This window comes from Leguminivora glycinivorella, chromosome 21, assembly GCF_023078275.1.
Source record: "Leguminivora glycinivorella isolate SPB_JAAS2020 chromosome 21, LegGlyc_1.1, whole genome shotgun sequence".
In the NCBI taxonomy this organism is placed as follows: Eukaryota; Metazoa; Arthropoda; class Insecta; order Lepidoptera; family Tortricidae; genus Leguminivora; species Leguminivora glycinivorella.
Window position 1 is genome coordinate 7,122,239 of NC_062991.1, and position 12,153 is coordinate 7,134,391.

General features: G+C 35.1%; 1 protein-coding gene across 1 annotated transcript in view; it reads left to right on the plus strand.

Annotated features, from left to right (window-relative positions):
- Positions 1 to 207: 207 nt before the first annotated feature.
- LOC125237322 (IQ motif and SEC7 domain-containing protein 3) overlaps positions 208 to 12,153 on the plus strand; it is a 284,222-nt gene continuing 272,276 nt past the window's right edge. Inside the window, exon 1 of the mRNA XM_048144312.1 lies at positions 208 to 473. The gene's annotated coding sequence lies outside the window, so the exon portion shown is untranslated. The remainder of the gene's footprint in view (positions 474 to 12,153) is intronic.

Below are 12,153 nucleotides of genomic sequence, written 5' to 3' on the forward strand. Positions count from 1 at the left end.
AGCGAATACTATGGTTGTCTATCATTAGGGTTACACACGATTCCCATAGATGGCGCAATTTTAATCAAACCGTTTCAAAAAGTCTTCATTATGTGGAGATCTTCATTCTGTAGACTTTCCATTAAATTTGGTCGGGTAATAGAAAAAACAACCTTTGAAGTCAATAACAAACCGTTCGTGTCTATGGTTTGCATGTATAGTACTGGCAGCAGTGGCAGTTGAGTTTGGCATGAGGCAGTCTTGTGTTGCATTGACTTTGAGCGGTTGTTGTGTTGATCTCCACTAGTGGATTCGCAGTGAATTTGTGTTTTTAACAGAATTGTGACTGAAAATGCTAAAGAAATGTAATGTTTAAAGTATTATTGTAACAGTGAAGTGCAGTTTAGTGATTCTAAGTGAACGTTATTGTGTTAAACTTGACGGGCGTAATTCAGTGCTTTTAAAAGAATAGCCGGCTTACTTATCTTGTTGTGGTAAGTGTGATGATCGATATTTAGTCCCTTTTATGTATTATATCAGTAATATTAGAGGTATGGCCGTGTATTTGAAGGGGTGTTGCGTCCCATCGCGGTTTGCGAGTAAAAAGCTAACCGTCTTGAGTGAGGAATGGTCATCGCATATTCAACTACGGCATGGGAATCGTGTAAACCGTTTCTATTGTTTTTCCTATTAGATTATTCATTTGAATAAGCGCCTAGTCCCTAGTAATTAACATTGTGTAAAGGATATGAGTGACTTCATTGTGATTTAAGTTCACCTTTGTTTTTAATTGATGAGTTTCGTATTTTCGATTGTTTGCTAGAATGATATACTTGTTATACATTTCTAAAGGTTATCAGATATTGGTTTATATCAAATTTATTCATCGTTCCTTAGTAGCTGGACTAATTCTAATTCTGAGATGCCTAGGCATGCCAAGCATGTTAAGATTGAGTCATTCTTATGTTTAGTTTTATTTTTAACTAGATTCTATAGGTAGCAAATTAAACATTGTTGGATGTCAATGCTAAGCATTTTTACATTTAAATAACTGACCAAGAATTGTAGTACTTTAACTGACCTTTTCAATTAAAACTAACCAAAGTACTTTTCAGTTAAAACTATTTTGTGACAAAAATCCCAGTACCTACATTGTATTAAAACTTTACAAATATCTACCTTCAATATTTATTTGTGGCCGGTACGACAGCTCGATTGATATCCGCTGACTTTCATTTTTATCTCAAACATATAAGAAATTAGTTTTTAATTATTAAATATTATAATAAATGATTAATAATATTAAATATGGAATAACTGAATACTCAATTTAATACTTTTTATTACAATATCTATATTATAATGTGTAACATCCCCCAAACGTGTAACACCATCTAGGCCTCCATACCTTCTCCTACATGGTCCTGAGGTATGTTTTTTTCTTAGACTGTAGCTGTTGTTCCGGAGTTACATATGTCTTTGCTGCATACATATCATTATAAATATTAAAAATATTTGCAAATGCAGTAAATTAACAAAACATTCCTATCAAAGCAATAAGTATTCCACTCTGTCATACATAAATAAAATTCAGTATGTAACTTAGAAATTAGGATATTAACCTTTAAATGCACCTGTCAAAAATTTGGCATTCTTATATCGGTCATAATAAATGCATGTTAAAGTTAGAACAATATGGAGCAAATCTGCTACTAAGCATACAAGAGGTTAAGGGCATTTTCAGAATTTGGGGCCCCCCAATTATCGTAAGTTGTTAACAAAAATTAACTCACTGTCAGTTTTGTGACAACAATTAAGCATAAAATCTGGCTAAAAAATTATTTATTCACATTCTGAATGTAGATTATCGCTTAAAGTTTATGTAGTTAACATAAAAAAACAATATTTTTATTGAAATTTCATGAGGGGTCCCATATTCTGAAAATGCCCTTAAACATCATTTTATAAATACTGAAGCAAAACCAGAATATCTATAAATCAAAAAAATGTTCCCAGAATCAATGTTCAACAGGCACAGAAACATTGTCATAAAAATATCATCACTTAGGGCCAGTTGCATCAACCACATTTGACAGACACATCATCGTCACGCAGCAGATGTCTATGGAACTTCCCATAGAATAAAATTTAACGAACGCTTTAACGGAGACAGACGGTTTGGTGCAACCGGCCCTTAATCTTAAAAATGACAAGTACAGTCATCGAGACATTTATTTTTTCTTGTCACTCATGTTATGTTTATTTTAACACTTCACCACCCTCGGTTAGGGTTCACTTGGATGACTAATTTCCATGGGGTGGGGAAGAATTATTATGATTACGGGGTATTTTTTATATGACTGGATAAACATGGTACTGGTAATGGGGATTTCCTTAAAGAAACAGAAAGTGGTATTTTGTTTATGGATTAATGTCGGTAATTTATGTTGATACTGACTTGGAGATAAGATTTCTTATTTTGTTTAAAATAACTATTCCAAATCGATGGCATATGTAGTTCTTAAGATATTTAGTAATGTGACAGAGAGACAGAGTTACACCATAAGCGTTCCTTTTGTACCTTTTTGGTACCATACCATTTGGTTTCCTACAAAAGGAGGTATGGCTCCTAAAACAAGTTGTTAATATAGTTGTAGGTAACAGATGTATCACATGTGGGTTGCCTAGCCCTAAAAAGGAAAAGGCAGTGCTTTTTATATATTACTAGCTTTTGCCCGCAGCTTCGCTCGCGTTAGAAAGAGACAAAATGTAGCTTATGTCACTCTCCATCCTTTCAACTATCTCCACGTAAATTCGTCGCTCCGTTTTGCCGTGAAAGACGGACAAACAAACAGACACACACACTTTACCATTTATAATATTAGTATGGAGATGGATTGTGAAAAGAGTGAAAGGGTCAATAACCTTTTAGCCCGTATGCGACACCCTTGTGGATTGCCACAGTCCGTATTTACACGACGAATACCTACTACGGTTTTAAATAAGAAACTAAAATAGAGTAGGTACTAGGTAGGTGTCTAGACCTACCGCAAACCATTTCTTTGAGCCGTTTATCTCATTGCGCCATTTATATCACTCGAATCAAGAGTGACAGATTACGAAATTTCATTTTTCATGTCGGTCCTCTGAGTGCTGATAAAAGTCAAGGAAATTAACCTTCAGCTAAATGATGTACGTCATATCCCCATTTCTATTTAAATTAGGCTCATAAATCCTCACCGTACGAATGATAAGTTTCTAAGTACGTAATTTTCATTAAAACCACTAATTAGGATAGACGTCATGATAAAATTCCTGAAATCGAGATAAGTAAAATCCAGAATCCAAACTTAAAATGAAAACTACCTAACTAACTCGACGCCGCGCCGTCAGAAATTAAATTGAGTTCGTTTTGATTTGATGTTGAAATTCACTGTTCCGTCGTTAGGTAAGTTCGTTTGCCTGAAGTTTTCAGGGCGATCGCTTACTTTTACTGTAATCGGCGATAAAATAGTTGTAATAGTTAACCGACTTCAAAAAAGGAGGAGGTTCTCGATTCGACTGAATGTTTTTTTTTAATTTTTTTTTTGTATGTATGTTACTCGATATCTCCGAGAATCGTGGACCGATTTTCAAAATTTTTTTTTTGATCGAACCGGTATAACCCCGAGATGGTCCCATTGGCACCAAGTCAGGGTCTGATGATGGGATCCTGGAGAAATCGAGGGAACTCTTCAAATGTTATAGGCACATGTAATGTTTTTAGTCTATTTTTCAAAGGTACACCAGTATTTACGTCTGATGGTAATAATTTTATGTGGCTGAGCTGATGATGGAAGGTCAACTCCTCAATGGTTAGGAGTTAAAGGATAATTCTTTCACTACTGTACATGTATTCGGACTGATACATATAATATCACTAGGAACCACTAAAAATTAACAAATAAATAAACTTTTTAACAAAAAATAAAACCGCCTTCAAAAATAAGCGCGTTACAAAACACGGAGAAACTAAAAAGCCAAAAATAATTTTTTAGTTATATCGTAGCTATAGCGCATCTGACATACCAACCTACATTAGGTATTAGTAAAACTATCTAACACGTGTCAGACTAGTTTGTTTGATAATATAGGACAGTGACACACACACATACACACTATAATCATCAAAGGTACGCCTTATAATAATAAGGAAATATCTACAAGTTTATTTCGCAGACTTACACGCAAAAAATTCTCTCTTTTTCAAAAAATAGTTAATACGGATAAGCGTGTCATAAAGGGAAGTGTGTCTGGCCTTTCCACTTGCCCTGTTTAAACAATGATCGGTCTTGGTGATGAGTTGAATACGTCTACCACTAATCGTGAGTAGCAAGTAGCAAAAGTGTGAACTTGCAGACCCACCTGTGACTCTGTGACAATGAATAATAATTTTTAAGAAAAAAAAACCGCCTTCCTTTGGGGTTCTGGTGATAAATACTTTCAAATGTTGGATTATGTTATCAATTCGTCTGTATATTTTTTAATGTTTGTTATTCGATATCTCCGTCATTTCTGAACCAATTTTGAAATCTGGATGATTCTGAAGTACTTACAGACGAGAATGATTATCAGAACGGAACTCTAACCAGGGGCGGCTCACTCTTCATCAGCAGTTCCACTGCACCAAATGTCACTGTTCTGGACGTAAGTGCATGCTGTTCTTATAAAAATACCAAAGTCACTATAAGTGTGCCGTTCAGATTTGAGGAGTTCCGTTCTGACCATCATCAGCAATTCCACTGCACCAAATATCACTGTTCTGGACGTAAGTGCATGCTGTTCTTATAAAAATACCAAAGTCACTATAAGTGTGCCGTTCAGATTTGAGGAGTTCCATTCTGACCATCATCAGGAGTTCCACTGCACCAAATGTCACTGTTCCGTACGTAAATGCATGCTGTTCCTTTAAAAACACAAAAATCACCATATGTATGCCTTTCAGACTTGAGGAGTTCCCTCGATTTCTCCAGGATCCCATCATCAGAACTGGGTTCTGAGAAAAATGGGACCAATCTGTATGCATATACATTCAATCAAAAAAAAATTTTCAAAATCGGTCTAGTAACGACGGAGATATCGAGGAACAAACATTAAAAAAAAAAACATACAGACGACTTGATAACCCCTTCCTTTGAGATTTGGAAGGCGGTTAAAAAGGCAAAATGTGAAGGCCAGACACTCTTACCCATATTGACCTTAATTGACGAAAGAGTTTTCGTGTAAACACAGAACGCAAAACGCCCTAAAAAGCTTAAGTTTCATCGGAAAATTTATCATAAGTGAAACCGATTTAAACTATTACAGATACAAACCTTATTATACCCAGTAATAACATACTTAACCAGTCCCTTCACGTGCAGGGCAACGCCCCGCGGTTTTTTTTTCAACGCGTCACAGACGTTCGGTTAAAAAGACTTGAGCGTTTAAAATTAACACGGAGATACGACAGTCTGGCTTTTGGAGAATCCCGCTTATTCCCAACACATCGGAGTGAGGATTGTTAGAATGTATTGACAGAGCATAAACGCGCCTGGAGCTTATGGGATTTATTTTCCTTGAGTTTAGAGACTACGTTTTCGATCATTCCAACACTTGACCTTTTCTCATAGAAAAGGGTAGATCAGGTGTCAAAATAGTTGCCACATGCAAAACGGTTTACAGAGACGGTGGCGCCCCTATTATTTTCTCTTTTTTGCTAGGCGGTAATCAGATATTGAGTTGTCTCTGAGACAAATACTTGGCAAGCTTTTGTAGGAACCGTCCTGATCGTAAATGCGCTTCCAAACAATGCTATCGCCGTATCACCACATCTGGGGCGTTTGAGTCAGTGTGACGTCACTGGACGCAGATATGGCGGTATGGAGATTTGTGGGGAGTAATTACTTTGGCCGCTTTTTATTCGTCTTTTATTATAAACATGTGAGAATGAGAGTACGCTGCGCTGGGTGGTAACTGGTAAGCGAGATAATTCTTAACTTTTGCATTTTTTGCAACTTTATCTGATCTGTATATGAAGTAGTGTTGTGAACTATGATCACAGGGTATAAGAATGGACTTCAATGTGAGCAGTGCAAAAGCTATAATATTCTGCTACATATTATAATTCTGGTATTATATAACCACTAAGCGAGATCTTACATCATCAGCAGGTGTATTATAACCGCACTTATGAATTCAAAAATGACAGGATGACACATTGTAGGTACAAGTGCTCTTTATTATTGTTGGCGAATAATGAATGCTAATACTATAGCATAATAAAATAGATTAATAGAAACTTTCTATGTGCTTTCCTCCAACCATAATGACTTCCAAAATTATTACCATTAAATGCGAATCAAGAAGGAAGATAAAAGAAAACACCAACTAAACAGATTAAGGTTAACTAAACTCAAACGGGATTGTTCGCTACCGCTACGTTTTGCCGATTTGCCCAAAATAACCACCATGGAATAGAACCTACGTCATTGTGTGTGAAATCTGTGTCAGTATCGATTGGTGATATCATGCAAAGGAAATCGAGTTCTTTAAAGGACTTGTTTGTTCTCGAATCGAGTCTTAATTTCTTAAACGACGATACAACCTAGTTCTACCTTCCGGGCGCCATAGAGAAATTAGCTCGAGAAACGATGTGTCGTGTCTTGTCGTGGATATATGTCACTAATTGAACTTGTAATTGTATCATTTACTGGAACTTCGTTCGATTAAAGTTACTTCATCGTTCGATAATGTTCAACCGTGTCAGTAGCCTGAGGGAAATCTAAAAAAAAAAACGTTTTGGAGAAGTACTTTTCGCAAATCCCTGTTGTCCTTTTATTCAGTTGTATGTGTGCCATCCGGTCGCATTGTGGTATTTGGCAAAGCACACCATGCAATGTTTTTGCTCAATCAAAAACCAGCTAAATTTTAATTGTAATTAAGTACTACAGTTTTTACACGTGTAACGGAAGGCCTTAAAGGCGGTAAGTTTTCTTTAGATACGAATTTTAAAAAAAATTTGGTTCATAATTTTTGCATAATTTCAGTGTCAAGCATGTATGCCAGGTTTCAAAGTTTAAAAGGTCTGCTTACACAACATCGTACCAATTAGCAGTTTGCTCGTTTAAAACGATTTCGCCCATACGAAATCTCGTCAATTTCAGTATCATTTACTTGTGACTTTAAAGTTCTCGACATTACCGGTTGGTAAATGCCGCGTTTTACGTAATTAGGTTGTAAATCACTTGACATGGTTCATAACGGGGGACGTCGGTACGGAATGTTCGTTAAAAACAGCGATGTTACGAGCACTCGTTACGAGTTTTTAAAGCTTTGAAAAAACTGAAAATATGTTCGTTTCATTAATTTTGTAATAACGAGAGCTTCCGCTAATGATATAACTATTAACTATAGATTTATTAAAAAATGGTAATTATGTTAAAAAATACTGGGTCCGTATTGGTCTAAAAGTTCCCTAAATCTTGCAGTGTTTTGTTAATGAAACAGTTTATGATTATCCTAAATAGGATCGATCGAATGACCTTTTATTGGCAGCCAAAAGAGTGTGTGCCTTGTTTTTCTTTTCGATAAAAGTAAGGGAAGGTTGATAATTAATTTATCAGAGAAACTAGTGTCTTAACTCGTATTGCTATTTACGGGTATATATTAAAAAATTAATTTAATGGCTGAACATGTGTATCACGACTTTAACTATTCTCTAATGATATTTATTTTTACATATGCCGTCAGATACTTGACACTAACTTTTTTTGTGTTACCTTTATGGTTTTATCTAAGTTATTAATTCATTTAATCTAACAGAATCTGTCATAATCAGAATAACCTTCGCTGTGGATTGTACATAAACAAATCATTTAATTTGCTTTTGGGGCAGTTCACACTGAACAACAAAACCGGTTTGTAATACCAACATTATCAACCCAAATATAGCTAAAAGTATGTTTTCTTATTCAATAACATGTCAATTCATATTTGGTAACAGCCAGTCAAATAATTAGAGTAATCTCAACGCATATGGTTGCTAGTTTAAAACGATATGCCCCATTCGCCGGTGCCATAACTCGTTTTTACCTGACCATAAACTGCAAGGTTACTATAAAGTTAAATTCCGTTATAGTTTGAAATGAATTAACATTCTTAAAGTGTGCTTGGCATACATTTGTGGATTTAATGCAAAATTTTTGCGAGACAAGATTTTTTTTGTTGGAAAAGCGCTGGTTTGAATTAAAGATTTCGGTGGCCCAGTTTGGTTTTTGAAAGTTTATTTTTGTACGGATTGCCCTATTCTGTACGGAATAAACGAATGTCGCCTGATTTAGGTGATGCCTTACGGAAATCAGGCATTACCGTGTTTAGTTATCAAGTGAGAGGTTATTATTAAATAATATTTATTTGAAAAATAAATAGTTTCCAGAAACCATCGATATCTGGCTTTATACGTTGAGAGATCGCTCTCTTGCGATAACTCCACATGTTGCGTCTCTACCTTTAAAGCTTTTTTCGTAATTCATTGGTTTGCGTATAAGCTCACACCACGGAAGTATAACTAAAGCATGGAAGCCATGCTAAAGTAAGAGCATGGTGACATGAATCTTACTCATAAGACACTATTACGTTTTGTTTATGAGCGAATGCGACAAAAATCCGGAACTTCTTTCGTTTTCCCGAAGGTGGTCACTAAACGATTGTCAAGTGTTTGCCTTTTGGTTGCCTTTTAGTAGTTACAATACGGCTAAATTAAATATGTGTTTATCTTTCACAGTCGGTGTCCACCTTTGACAACTGTACATAGTCGTATTATATTAAGTCAAATATCTCGGCGGTCATCTGGCCGATTTTTAATTATATTGTGTTTATTCCTAACAGATAGTTAGTTGATTAACCTGCTATGTTACTATTTGTGATGTGTTCAAGTTCCTTATGTGACTATGGCCTGTGTGATTAAGGACTGTAATTCACGTACATGGTGAAAAGAAAACTGCCAAGAACATGTAACCTTTCGTTAGTGAATTTCGTTCAATTATTGATAATATTATTTGTAGGATCTGAACGAAACATAAAAAACGATATTGATGGTTTATATATAACTAATGCCGTATTAAATTCTGCATAGTTTTATTCATGTTTTTTCGATATTTCTTCAAACTATTTTTAGGTTATGTTTATATCATAGTGATGTGTAAATTGTGTAATTTTTATCGACGTCAGGGATAATAACCCTATCGACATTCATTCAATAAAAAAGACATGAATGTTCATTGGTAGGCATCACGGACCTGGTAATGTAACAGGTCTAGCGAACTCAACCATTAATATTTTTTAGTTTTTCCAGATATTCTCATAGATGATTAAAAGAAACTAAAAATAGTTGAAACTATTGAAATAATAAATTATGTCACCTACACTGCCGTTTGTTTTGTTTTCCATTTGGTAGAGAAGATATTATTGAGGTAAGTAGATTCTGAGTGGTGGACTTCACATGAGATAGATGCTAAATAAAAGTATTTTACTTAGGTCTTTCCGTAAAGAGAAGAGAAGAATGTATTGATTTCTCATATACTCGTATTTTTTACACATACTATTTAGGCCGATATTGCACTATCATAAAAATCACATGATCACAGACAACATGCCGTCCTTTTTCTTCGCGTTAAAGAAGAAGGGAGACATACACATCTATGATGAAATATATATGATAATGTGATATGGGCCTTAGTAAGAGAAGAATAATGAGCGGTTATGTATGTATTAAGTACATAAACAAACCATTTATTTGCAATCCGTAGGTATGGTTAGATTGGTTAGCCAAGAATACAGTATGAATATGTGACTTTCATGGTCAAAAAGCCATAATAATCCTAAAGAAATATTTATAATAGATATTGTATGTTTTCGTTACTTTTATATGTATCAAGTTTATATTATGTTTAAGGTGAGAACATAAGTGTGTATTTTATCGATAATCGAATCGACAAAGTAACATCCCTAGCAAAACAAGAACCTACTGACCACCTACCAAAAAGAGAAATAACTAGCATATATCCATCCCTTTTCAATACATTATCTAATTCATAAAGAAGTCAAGGATGAGTATATGCATTTCACAAGCTTTGTTATTAGGGAGGCTTGGCTCACACACAGCGGGCGTGCGCGGGTCGGGCGGGCGCGTGTACTTCATGGCGTTTGTATTTATTTACAAAGTTTGTATCCTGTTTCGTGTGAAAATTTGTGTCCTGTTGTTTTGTTTGTTTGTATTTGTATCCGTGTGATGACGGGTTAAAGAATTTCACCACCCTCTTTCTTTCCCGTGGGTGTCGTAGAAGGCTTCTGTGGGATATGGGGTAAATTGTGGGGTAGGCGAGAAGCAACCTATCACTGAAATGTCACAGTTTAGTTTTCTCTCAAACCCTTATTTGCCAAGAGTGGCACTGTAACTTTAACAGTTTCATGTGCTCTGCCTACCCCTTTATGGGAAACAGGCGTGATTGTATGATAATCAATTATATTTTCCCTGAAACTGTGTCTTTTACAAGAGGAGGAGGGAGAGAGGAGGCAAAATAAAATATCCACTTATATATTTTAACAGAAAATAAAACTTCTTAAAAAACATGCTCAAAGGCTCCGTCTGTGTTCTAAATTAAAACGCAATCATTTAAAACCAAGCTCCTCGCGCGCAATTTTAAAATCTCACAAAGAATTCCCTTTGTTTCAATTAAACTTTTGTTTCCCGTTTTTGGAGCCATCTGTTCCTTTTGCGGAGATTTGTTAAGACAACTCGTGCAAATATATTCCTGTCTTGCCATAAATGGCAAACTTCGAGTAATAGATCTCACAGCGTGATACATCCTTTGTTTACCGCGTCATGCCACGCATGTCACCTCCAGAGATGTCATTGCAATCGCCTGTCGAAATACGAGAGTTGTTCGACCAAGTATCACGAGAACCAGTGTGAGACTTTTTTCCATTATGCATAATGTGCTATAAAATGCCAGGTCATACTACCCTGGTGTCAGTTGCTACCACGGAACGGAACACGGTTCAACCTTTTAAATACGCTACTAAATTAATTTTTCGAGTGGAAATTCGGCGGCGGACAGTCAGTGAACTCGAAAATTCGGGAAATTTTCATTAACCGAATATTAATAAATCCGCTATTTGGGTTAATCGAGGATTTTCGATTAAAATGTTACGTGACTACGAAATTAAATACTTTTATACACACGGAAAAAAAATATTTTAACAATACTACCAGAACGTTTAGTAAAATAGATTTATCGTAACTGATACTACAATCTCGTAATAAAAACAACTGTATTGTTACGTTTACTATATTTTGAATTCAATAGAACTAAGCAAACATTAATATGCACTAAACAGTTCTGTTTGAATTACATATACGAGAACTCTAGTTTTATTTACAACTAATAGAATAAAGGTTACGATAATTCTATTAACAAGAAGCTTCTTGTAATGCCAAAAAAATAAAAATTATCTTTACAATCTTAATCTTAGCGGTTACTATCACAGTATACTTCCTGTAACTTTTTTATACGTTGCCATTACTTTGTAGTTCTCGTAAAGAAATAAAAAGAATATTCTTGTAATGTAAACTCAACGAAGAGTTATATTTAAAAATATTAAGTTTGTATAAATATGTACGCATCGCTGTCAACTCTATTATTTGTATCGTAGCGAATGCCATCGCAGTATAGTTGATATGACTGTTTTATAAGTTGGTATTACTTTGCAGCTCTTGTAAATAATGACAATAATATTCTCGTAATGTATACTGGTGAACAAATAGTTCTGTTGAAAAAGTATTTAGTTAGTATAAATATGTGTTTCGTTTTTGTAACGAAACGCCATGTTTAAGTACCATTGTATATCTTAGTGAATGCTATAGCAGTATAGTTGATTTTACTTTGCGCCTCTTGTAAAAAATAACAATGATATTCTCGTAATATACACCGAAAAATAATTGTTATAACAAAAATATTGTCCGCATAAATAAATGTTTTGCTTGTGTAACGAAACGCAATGTTTTGCGGCGTGGTCGGCGGCCATTTACGTGTCATGAGAGATCACGCGTGGACGCGGATCGCAATAGGTTATATTATTTATCGTTAAACGTAC